A 12,187-nucleotide genomic window follows, 5' to 3' on the forward strand; every position below is an offset into this window, starting at 1 on the left:
GAAATTCAGACTGAGCAAATAAGATGACTAGGTGTCTCCAAAGGCAGACTATGCACTGTTTAAAGACATCTTCCTAGGGTTGTCCAGTGATAGCCTCTAATTGCCTTTAGGCAATTTTACAATTGATGGCAAGGTGAATCATACATGTCTGTGGACGCGCAAATGGATTCTGTTTGGTGGAGGGACTGCTCTCTCCTTTGTGGCAAAGACACTTACAGGTCCGTTTACTAATTCAATTCAGTATTCCTGACTGGTAAATGTGTCTGTTCTTTGGATTCTCCTTTAAGCCAGTTTTAACATCTGCCTGGTGTTTTTGTTAACAGCAAGTTAAATAAAATCTTTAATGTGTGTGTGTGTCTTTATCTGCATGAGACTTGTAATTTTACCTTCTTTTTTGAAATGTATCCTGAAACACCGGTAATTGCTCAGAACTGAGGATCTGTGCTTCTGGCCCTTGTTAAGCTTTACTTTCTTTCTTTGGTTTATTTACTTGTTTTGTTTTTTCTTGTTGTTACACCTATCAGCATTGCCAGAAAAGCTGTTATGTAGTATAGCATAAAAATTAGGCAATGAAATGATTTTACTATCTTGCACTTCACCCCCACCTCAACTGTTAGGATGGTAATGCCAGCATAATTTCATCAGAAAGCCTCTTCTGCTGACATTTCAAGCTCCCACAGAAAACGCTGTAAATTTTCTGAGAAGGCCTTTTTTGCAAGATTTGTTCAACAAAGAGGTTGGATAAGCACCTTGGATTAAACCTTCAAAGCAGCAGGCCTTTGGTTACTTTTCTTGATTAACCTGGGAACACTTTGAAACTCTCTTCTTTATCATACCATGTTTTTCGAGTCCATCAATTTTCATAATGAGAAACACTTTTGTAAACACCTTTTTTGTGTTTCTTTGTAATTAGCAAAATCTTTATTTTGCACAAAGGTTTCCATGTATACACTTTATCTGCAAAGAATATTTAGTGTGAACTATTAAAGAATTAGAAGGCTAATGGAAATTACATTTTTCCTACTGATAACATATCAAAATCTGTTGGTCTATCCATTAATATCTAGCTGCTTAGCCTCCAGGAAGCTCAGAGCCAAATTTGTGACTCAACTTTAATAACTCAGTAGGATCTACCTATCTGCATTCTACCTTTGCCATTCTTGACCTTGGTTCTTTATTTATATTTTACCTGCTACTGATTTTAGTTATTTAAGATTATTTTATTTTACCTTTTTAATAACATTTCATAAGCTATCTCTACTTCCTTAGGGAATAGGATGGATACAAAGAAAAATGTTTATACAGGCACATTGCAAATGTCTTTATATTCAGTCTTCTAAGATAAATTCTTGGAAAAATCATAATTTACTTTGTCATTGTGCTTTCTGGGTGTATTTCATTCACAGACAAGGAGACATTTGGGTATTTTACTTATCTAGTCCATATCCTATGTAACTATTTTATATACTTCAGGAATGGACAAAGTCATAGTAAGGTCATTTGGTGTGTCTCAGTTCCTATAGTAATTCACGTCATTTAAATGAGATTGTATTTTCAATCTCTAAAATATTTCTTAGCCATATCATTATTTATTAGAAAAGTACTTGCTGATCATCAGACTCTCATCCATCTTTCTATAAACAGCTCATGAGCTAGGAAATGGCTTGCCATTATGCCTAGAAGGTTAAGAATTCAACTTGAACAGGCTTACAATTCAGGGATTTAAGTACAACTAAATCACCCTGGGAGCTCAGGGCTCCTCAGATCCCTTTATAGAAGTGAAGTCTCCCTGAAAGGAATCAAAGTATTGCCCTAAAGGGGCAAAACAAAAGAGTTGGTTAGCTGCCTTCCCACTGTCATAAGTGGGGAAAGCCCATTTGATGATGTATTAAAAACATACTGGACGAGGGAACACTTTCTTCCTTATAGTGTGTTTCTGGGGCAGCTGCCCTAACTTGAGCTCGAACAAAACTCTTTTCCTTTCTCTTAAAACAACAACAACAATAACACACTGGACCTGAAGCCCCAAATCTGAGTTCAAGCCCTTGTTTTGCAACTCATTGAAGTGCAGTTTCCTGCATCTTTAAAATATGGGTAAAAATTCCCCTTACTTTTGAGTAATTGTGAAAAGGTCTTTTGAGCATGTTTGGTATGGAAGAGGACTCCCTCATCTTCAACACTCTCCTGACTTGCTGTGGGAATTAACTCTGTATGTGTGAACTCTAGAGCTTTTAGAGCCTCTTTCTTTTCCCATGCCCTGCTGCCATGCTGAGGCAGGCTGCAGCAAGCAGCTCAGAGCTTTGAGTTTTACTCTTTCCCCATGGGATGTCTTAGCCCAACCTTAGGACATCCTTTATTTTGCCCGAATAATCTTTGAGGAAACCATCATTAAGGAATTACTTGATCATTTCTGGCATTTTATATTTCCAAAGATGGCCACAACAATTTCCTTCACCCCATAAGCACTTCTGCAGTGTGAAAGTAAAGAAAGGAAAAATTGGGGTTCTGAAAGGATTTAATACCTAGTTTAATGGTCTTTCACTTTCTGAACATAGACACCAGTGTTTCAAATTGTCCCTCTGTCATCTAGAGCTTTACTGGGCTTGAATGGGAAGGACACCTTTCTTTTGTAAAGTGGAAAAGGAATATTGAAGGCTTCTCCCCATGAATATTGTCCAGCCGGTTAGTTTGGGGAACACAATATAAGGAAGTGGGAATCTGGAAATTGATTTCCTTAAAATTACCATAGGCATGTACCTGTTGCAGGTCTTAATCGTACCCTTGAAGGGATGAGCTTCCTAGCTTGAAAGTTACTGTTCTTTGCAACCATTACCTTGTGGTGTGATAATTTGAAAATTAGTTTTATAAGATATTACTAGAAGTTTAAAAAAAATCAAAATGAGGCTGAGCTCCATAATGGAAAAAAAATCCAGGTAACTCTGATTTAGTGATATCTCTTTGTTGTTGCATTTTTCAGAATACAGTGATTCAGGGATCCCTGGGTGGCTCAGCAGTTTAGCGCCTGCCTTTGACCCAGGGCACGATCCTGGAGTCCCGGGATCGAGTCCCATGTCGGGCTCCCTGCATGGAGCCTGCTTCTCCCTCTGCCTGTGTCTCTGCCTCTCTCTCTCTCTCTATGTGTGTATCATGAATAAAAAAAATAATTAATTTAAAAAAAAAAGAATACAGTGATTCTCTAAGGGGGCAGAGAGTATAGAATGCAACATTCCCCAAACTGATTTAGATGTGAAACCTCCCCCACTGCCTAAGGAGCCCAATATGAGAATAAAGTTAAACTAAACATGCTTTTGGAAGCATGGACTATATTAGCTATCTATTGCTCTATGACAAATCACCATAAATTTAGCTTAGAAATATATCTATTTATTATTTCACAATTTCTGTGCCAGGAATGTGAGCACACTTTGATTCATTTTCTGTAGGGGCACAATCCAAGTGTTGTCTGGAATCGATCTCATCTGAATGTTTGACTGGGAAAGGGTTCGTTCCATTGAAGTGGTTGACAGATTTCATTTCCTTGTGGTTGTGGGACTGGGGGCCTTTTTTCTCACTGACTGTTGGCTGGAGGCCATCCTTAGTTTCTTCCATTTGGGTCTCCTTTCATCATGACCGATAAGTGAGCAGATAGTCTCTTCACAAGATGTTTTTGCCATCTTATGTAATGTTATTACATAAATGTAGACATGTTCATTTTGTCATCTTTGTTGAATCAATAGATTAGAAGCAATTTATAGGTTTCACCTGTATTCCAAGAGAGGAGATTACACAAAGATATGAATATCAGGAGGTAGGAATTATGGAGGTAAGAACTGACAAACTCTCAGTACAAATGACTTTATCCACTATGCATACTAAGACATTTGAACAAACTCTAACGTAGCTTCTATCAGCTCAAGGCTATGTCCTAGGATGACAAACCTGTCCTCTTAAAAGAGTTGTCTGAAAAAGCTCAGTGCTGCCAAAAGAAAATATTGTTCTTTTAGCTAAAATCTGATTATAGGTCCCTGATCTCCCTTTTTGTAGAGCATTTACTTTAGAAAGCTTGCAATTGTAAATCCTTTCTCTACCTCTTTGAGATGTATCTTCTGCAACCCAGAAATGTCTTTCTCAAGGACCTGGAGAGCCATCTCTCTGAAATGTAACCATTAAGAGAGAGATGTTTGTTTCCCTTTTCCCTGGGAAGAAATGAGCCTGACTTCAGTAAGCAGTTAGCCGCCATAGCCCCCTCATCACATTGGCCAACCTCCCCCTAGTGTCCTTCAGTGCTTTCCCTCTGGCCCACCCAGCATTAAAAGGCATCCTTTTTATTTCAGTGGAGTTGAATTAGTTTATACTGGGGTCTCTGTCCCCTACTGCCATAGCCTTAATAAAATCTATCTTGCAGCCTTTGACAAATGTCTGACTGTTTTCTTTGACAGGGGCAACCTTAAAGTTTATCTTCCACAATTACCCAGAAGTTTGGGAATCATTTTACTTTCCATCCTAACACATCTAGTCTAGCAAAGCTGAGCTTCAATGAGCATTTTTTGGATTATGTGTTTGTAGAGTAACTTGGGTGTTTCTCTCTTTATATAATAGACATGTTCCTAAAGAGTGGTAATTGTTTTAAAATAAATTAATAAAAGTTAAACTATGAAGGGACTTTGATATTGAAAAGCAGCATAAGCAGAGGAGCATATCTGGCTTGTAGATGTGGCTCTGTAACATCGACTAACCTAGCCAATTAGTAGGCAGAAATGACTTCTCTTGATGATGAGATAGGATTACCTTGAGACAATTTTGTAGGGGAAAAAAATTATCTCAGCCTTGCAAATAGAGAAACTGAGCTGGAATCATGTAACACACCATTTGCTCCCCACTCCAGCTCTTCAGTGGGAGTTCACTCTTTTCCCTGGAAGAAGTCAGGAGAATCTTGAGTAGAGAAATGTTCTACTCATCCAGCTCAAGCCTAGGATAGAAGAATCAACACAAAATGAAAAGGAATTTAGGCTTTATAGGATGGTTTTGAGATATTTATTTGAGCCCTTCAATTAAAGAACTTCTTTAAGGTAGTTGGATCTAGAAGTGGTGAAATCATGTGTTCTCTCTGGCCTCCTCCACTGAGGCCCATAATCAACCAAAGAGCAAGGGCCGCTTCTTGTAGTTTCTTGAAGGAATGGATCACTCTCTACCACATACCTCTCTTCTGACCCTATCAAGCCAGTTCCTTTGCATTGAGCTTGTACCTCCTGCCCAGCTTGTCAAAGTGTAAGTGTGCTTCATGGATCATGATGCACTAAACCAGGAGGAAAAAGACACTACACAGGTGTTGAATGAGTACAGAATAAGAGGGCTTTGTAAGTGCTGGTGTTTTCTTTTGTTTTGTTTTTTAAGAGAAGCTCACAGCTTCTTTTATGTTTTATAATATAAACTATGGATAAGAAGAGCTGAGATTTCCCTTTGACATTTTGTCTGTTCAGTGAACTGCAGAAAATGCAAACCTTTCCAAGCCAGAGAAATATATCTTCCTTGTGTGTGCTTAGAATATTTAAAGAACAATCTGTGTCTAAGTTTTTTGTTCTCAAAGTTTTGGGAATGACATTCCTCTTGATTTTTTTTCCTTTTAAAAATTAATTGGTTCTAATAGTGTTTTTAAATCAACAGTTATTTCCCTAGTTTTATATTTTTATATTTAATATTCCAAACTAATCATTTCTGTCATTGCAATATCATCATGTAGTATCCTTGGAAATGTGATTCTTTGGAAAAATAATATGCCAAAGCCATAATAACTCTAAAATGAAGTTAAATTCTATATAGGTTTTTACCTCTTCTTTTTTATTTTATTTTCTTACCCTGAGATTTAGATCTACTTTTCAATAAAACTGTTTCTTTTCATATGGACAACTTTATTTCTATTTTTAATCCATTAGTACTTTGGTTCTAAATTATTCACTCTAACATTGTTCTAACTACATTAAGAAGTTTCAAGTCTTGCTCTGAGTGTTGGTCATTGAGTTGTAGATTCTGAACTAGAATCTTGCACCTCTGTTACCTTCTCATTCAATGTCTCTGTATAGCAGTCATAGTCTTCATGCTTTGAGATTCCATCACCATTTGTAGCTTCTCTGAGCCACTTGGCTAACCTTACTAGCTTTCATTTTCTTTTTTGTATCTTTTAAGCTTATTTAGGAGTGAAAGATTTTAATGAAATTACAAATGATGAAGATATTCCATAAATTTGGAACTATTTGAGGAAAAGCTTAATATCTATGTTGTACTAGAACACTGTCATATCCACTACTTATTTAATCAGCATGTAGTAGATAAGTCTTAGTGCTTTGGGTCCAGGAGAAATGTCTCCTTCCAATGGCCCTAGCTGTCACTGAGTTTGTAGCCTATCACTCCCTGCCCTTAGCTGATAAGATATGGGAAAACGTGACTCAAGACCTAGGCCAATCAGATTACCTCGTTTGAGACTTTAGAGTTAGTTGATGGAAATTCCTAGAGTTGGAAGATCAGGAGCCAATGTTGTAGCTCATTTAGACCCTATGCTGATGAGTAACCAAAAGGAGTTTTTACAGGGAAGAAGGGAGAGGTGGATGGGGGAAGAAAGGAAGGTGGAAAGAGAAAAGAGAAGAGGACCATTTTAGGTAAAAATAAAGGGGCAACTCCAGAAAGTTATAGTGCCAATGAACTACCCTGATTCTGGAAGATCTTTTAGTTCCCCATTCCAGTCTAAGGTTTTTAGGTATTTGGATTCTGTGAGACATTCCTGTGCTCATACATGAAACCTCTCTTTACATAAGTAGGCTTGAGTGGATTGTTATTACTTACAAACAAGCTATATTTGACTAAGAAACTTCCTAACAATCATGTGAAAATTATATTTAAAAATTGGGGCAGATTTTTGTTTAAAAAATAGTAGATTGAACTCATGTTTCTCTCTGCTGCCTCTGGAAGACCCAGTAAAACTGAAATAAAGTAAAAGGATTTGAAATCACAGGGACAAGGAGAACAATAAAATCAAATTTTGGAATGATGGAAGGAATATGATGAGTGGTCACTCTCTTAGCTCAGCAGAGAAGGTGAGCTCCAGGGCCCAGAAAAGGGGGATGAGAGTCAGACTGGTATGTGTTTCCAAACTCCATAATACCCAAGAAATTGAACTACCAGACTTGGTGGGAGGCTGGAGTGAAGAGTGAAGCTGAAAAACATGAATGAGGAACAAATATCTAGGTGCATTTTTCCACTCTATATTGTCAGATGTGTCCCTTCAGCTAAAGGGGGGACATCCATTCCTTACCAAAAGACCAGAGGGTCTCCAAACAGAAAGACAGGAAGTCCTTCTAAGGACAGAGGGGAGAGGTCACAGAGAGGTTGAGTGACTGTACAGGTGATGCCATGAGACTTTCTAGCCCCACTCGAGCCCTGGCTCTCTCACCCTTGGCATACTGTCCTAAGACACATAGTTTCAAGAAGGAGGTTGTAGCATTTTTCCTGGAGGAAATGGTCAGACAGACACACACACACACACACACAATCAGAGATGTACTGGCTTTTGACAGATTTTTTTAAAAAGATTTTATTTATTCATGAGAGACACAGAGAGAAAGAGAGGCAGAGACACAGGCAGAGGGAGAAGCAGGCTCCATGCAGGGAGCCTGATGTGGGACTTGATCCCGGGTCTCCAGGATCACGGTTGAAGGCAGGCGCCAAACTGCTGAGCCACCCAGGGATCCCCGATTCTTTTATTAATTTATCAATGCCTCCTGAAGTGAATCTCACCAACCTACAACCTTTTCCCACGTACATAGCATACGCAGTGCCCATTCTTTAGAATGAGTGGGCTGTCAAGGATTTCCAGACATTTGAGGAAAACCTTCAACATGAAAGGGGGAAAAAAAAAAGAGAGAAAAGGCTATTTGGGTGAACAAAGAGGAAAAAGAGACAATTCAAAATAGCTTTGGCTAAAAGTAGGTTTAGAAGTACACACATCTATAAGGAAGTGTGGATTGTCCAGAGCAGGACATAGTAGAACAGAGACAAAAGCTTCATTAGACTAAGAGGTAACTTTCAAGACCTCAACCTTGTGAGAGAAAGAATGGCCTCAGATAAGGGGAGATAGGTGGCTGAATATAACAAGAGGAGACTATTTATTGATCCTGAAAGCAGGAGCTAGAAGGAGATTTAATGATAGAAAAAGAAAATTTTATTATTTTAATAGAAGAAAAACTGCCTGGGTCAAAGTTAGAGAAAAGCAATGAGGGACATTTAAAAAACAACTTTGTAAACAACCCAGTAGAAAAACAGGCAAAGGATATGAACAAGCACTTCCGTAGAGAATATATACAAGTGACAAATAGCACATGAAAAAGCGTTCAAAGTTGTTAGTCATTAGGGAAGTGCAAAGTAAAACCACAGTGAGATGCCTGTTTGGCTAAAAAATGAAAGCAAAACAAAACATAAAATGCCAAGTCCTGGTGAGAATGTGGAGATGTGGAGCACCTATAACCATCATATATTGCTTGTGGCGATGTAAAATGTTGCAGTCACTCTGGCAGACACCTTGGTAGCATAGTACAAAGTGAAATATATGCCTACCACATGACCCAGCACGTCACTTCTAGGTACCCAAGAGAAGTAAAAATTATGTTTCCACAAAGACACAAATATTTATAGAAACTGTATTCATAATCACCAAAACCTGGAAACCACTCAGATTTCTCTCAACTGGTGAGTGGGTAATATAAACTGTGGTATATCTGTACAATCAACACTTTTCAACAGTAAAAAGGAATTAACTCCTGATACATGAAACAACACAAATGAACTATTTTAAGTGAAAGAAGCCCCACCTAAAACTATATACTACAGCATTCCATTTTTATGACATTCTGAAAAAGGCAAAACTCTATGGACAGAAAATAGATGAGCAGTTGCCAGAGGTTGGGGGTCGGGAGAAGACATTGACCGTTGGCTATAAAGGAGCATAAGGTAACTCAGGGATGTGAAAAAACTGTTTTCTACCTTAATTGTGATGGTAGAATGACTGTAGTTATGTCAAAACACAAAGAACTGTACATTAAAAGTGTGAATTTTACTATATGCAAATCATAACTTTTAAAAATGGAGGAAAAATGAATGAGGTTTCTGTCTTGAGAGACAATTGGAGAATTGTTAATAGGGAAGCCTGTATGGGCAGCAGACAAGCCTACAGGAAATAAGGGCAGATATTGCCTTGGAAAATAGAGCTTGAGGCAGCAGAAATACAGTTAGTATGATCAAGGTAGTGGGAACTTTTATTGCTGAATAGTATTCTGTTGTATGAATATACCAGAATTTATTTTGACATTTGCCAGCTAAGGGACATTGGAGTTGTTTCCAGATTTAGGCCGTTATAGTCTCTATACACATTCGTTTGGCTACCAAAGGATCTGAGCAGAAAAGTCAAGGATCTATGTTCCTAAAATGCAGATCCGATCATGTTACTCCCCTGATTAAAATTCTTCACTGGTTCCTTATTGTCTACAGCAATGATTCTGCACCATGACCATACATCAGAGTCACCTGGAGTGCTTCAAGATGCTGAATGTTCAGCCCACCCCCAGAGATTCAGCCCTAATTGATCATTGGATGGGGCTCAAGTGTCAGGGTTTTTTTAAAGCTCTTCATATGATTTTATTTTTTAAGGCCTAAATCATTTTCAAATAAAATTATTGTGATATAATGTATATAACATAAAATTTATTGATTTAAAGTGTACAGTTAAATCATTTTTAGTATAACCCATTATTGATATTTTCAAATGTGTATTATATCTATAATAAAATCTGCCATCTTATTTTTGTACATATTTTTTTAAGGATTTTGTTTTTTGGGGGCACCTGGGTGGCTCAGTGGTTGAGTGTCTGCCTTTGGCTCAGGTTGTGATCCCGGGGTACTGGGATCGAGTCCTGCATCAGGCTCTCTTGAGAGAGCCTGCTTCTCTCTGCCTCTCTCTCTGTCTCTCATGAATAAATAAAATCTTTAAAAAAAAAAAAAAAGATTTTGTTTTTAAGTAATCTCTACACCCAACACAGGGCTTAAACTTGCAACCCTGAGATCAAGAGTCACATGCTCTATCAACAGGGCAGCCAGGAGCCCCTAAAATTTGCTATTTTCAATTGTATAATTCAGTGGCATTAATTATATTCACAGTGTTATACAGCCATCACCCCTGTTTGATTTTAATAAATGTCCAATTCTGCAGAACTAAGTCCAAGTGCCTTAGGAAACTCCCAAAACCTTTCATAAGAATACATCATCCTTTCTTCCTAGGTGCAGCTCCTGTCACTTCCTGCCCTGCTTTCTCTTGGATCCAGACATGCTGAATCATCTTTAACCTTTGAAAACTCATTATCTTTGCATATTCTTGTTTCATCTCTCTAAAACATTATTCCCACTACCACTTCTGATAAAATCCCATGCCTTCAAAGCCAGGTATCAATGTGGTATATAATAATAATAATAATAATAATAATAATGATATTTATATATAACATACTTCTGTTATAGAATTATAATTATATTATAATTATATATAATTATATATATAATATATATAATATATAATTATAATTTATTATATAAACTATATAATATATAGCATATAAATTTATTATGTAAATTATATAAAATATAATTTTATTGTGATTATAAATATAATTCATATTCATATATAAATATAAATATATAATATAATTATATATAAATTATAAATATGAATATAATTCATATAAATATGAATTATAATTATTAATAGAATCATTATTATATAATACTCAGGTATTATTTGTATGAAGTATTTTTCCACCTCTGTGCTTCTTTAGCTGCTCTCCATCTGTGATCTGTATAGCCCCTTTCATGAACCTCTGTTGGAAGCCTTACTCATGACAATTTTCTGTTTTTTATCTCTCTCACCAGATTCTCTTTCTTCCCTCTCTTTCTCTTTTTCTTTCTCTCTCTTTCAAGTGGTGAACACTCAAATGTTGAAGCTGCAGTGTGAACATATAAATCCATGAGGCAGTTCTTGAAGAACTGGCAAGAAGTGCCACAGACAGTGATACAGGTGAGAAGTAGACTTTTGTTGGTTTAAGGCACTGACTGAGATTTCTGGACTGTTTGTTTCCACAGTATAGCGTAGCCTAGCCTGACTAATACACTCATGAAGAATTTATTCATCATGTTCACCAGCTGTTCTGGTGTGTTATAACCAAATGGAGAATGTAGAACTCCATGGGAAAGTGATCCTGGATTTGAGGGCAAGTGGGAGAACTTGATTTTAGAGGATCTAGGAAAGATACAGGTTTAAGGAAAGGTCTTGAGCAGAAATGGTTCACCAAGGAAGACAGACCTGGGCTCTGGGACAAGGGAAGAAGGAACCCATATATTGGCTGTGTCTAAGGGCACTGAAAGCAAACAGCCTCTTAAAACTTTTTACATAAGACTGCTCATGACTTCCAGAATTACACATAACCAAATGTAAAATTTTAAGTCCCAAATCAATACTTGCCAAAAAGATAGTGTAGAAAAGGAGAGATAATCATAACCCTGAACAGATGTTCCATTTGTTAATCTGATTTTTACTAACCAGATACATGTTTGGAGGCGTTCCTGAATGCACAGTTTTGTCCCTTGTTAGTATAATCAGGACGTCCTGGTTCAACAGTGCTCTGGAGGTTGAAACGTGCTCTCCTTTATGATTTGCAGCTCTGATTGGTTCAAGTTTTCTGCCTAAGGTGCAAAAATGCAAATGTGAATTAAGAGTCTGTGTGATTTCCTTTTTTTTTTTTTTTAATTTTTTTTATTTATTTATGATAGTCACACACAGAGAGAGAGAGGCAGAGACATAGGCAGAGGGAGAAGCAGGCTCCATGCACCGGGAGACTGACGTGGGATTCGATCCTGGGTCTCCAGGATCGCGCCCTGGGCCAAAGGCAGGCGCTAAACCACTGCGCCACCCAGGGATCCCGTCTGTGTGATTTCTGCTTCTTATATCATCACCATTAAAAAAAAAAATTCAGACCAAGTGTCTTCTGTTGAATCTCCCTAGAAGCGTGGCCTGAAGTGCACAAGGCGGACTATATACTGTGGTCCGATCTTCCGTGAACATATTACCCTACAGTCCCACAGTATTAAAAAAATA

General features: G+C 37.5%; 1 protein-coding gene and 1 long non-coding RNA gene across 7 annotated transcripts in view; one reads left to right on the forward strand and one right to left on the reverse strand.

The window, feature by feature from the left end:
• Positions 1-12,187, forward strand: part of LOC144288841 (uncharacterized) — a 62,604-nt gene that overhangs the window by 6,790 nt on the left and 43,627 nt on the right. For all 6 annotated transcript variants that reach the window (XR_013356845.1, XR_013356842.1, XR_013356846.1 and 3 more), the window contains exon 2: positions 10,966-11,110. This is a non-coding gene — a long non-coding RNA (uncharacterized LOC144288841). The remainder of the gene's footprint in view (positions 1-10,965; positions 11,111-12,187) is intronic.
• The window catches only part of PHF14 (PHD finger protein 14), a 232,999-nt gene continuing 224,217 nt past the window's right edge, over positions 3,406-12,187 (reverse strand). Inside the window, exons 19-21 of the transcript XR_013356837.1 lie at positions 11,633-11,775; positions 4,789-4,969; positions 3,406-3,762 (exon numbers count right to left, since the gene is read on the reverse strand). The gene's annotated coding sequence lies outside the window, so the exon portion shown is untranslated. The remainder of the gene's footprint in view (positions 3,763-4,788; positions 4,970-11,632; positions 11,776-12,187) is intronic.

The sequence above is a fragment of the Canis aureus genome, chromosome 18 (genome assembly GCF_053574225.1).
Source record: "Canis aureus isolate CA01 chromosome 18, VMU_Caureus_v.1.0, whole genome shotgun sequence".
Lineage (NCBI taxonomy): Eukaryota > Metazoa > Chordata > Mammalia > Carnivora > Canidae > Canis > Canis aureus.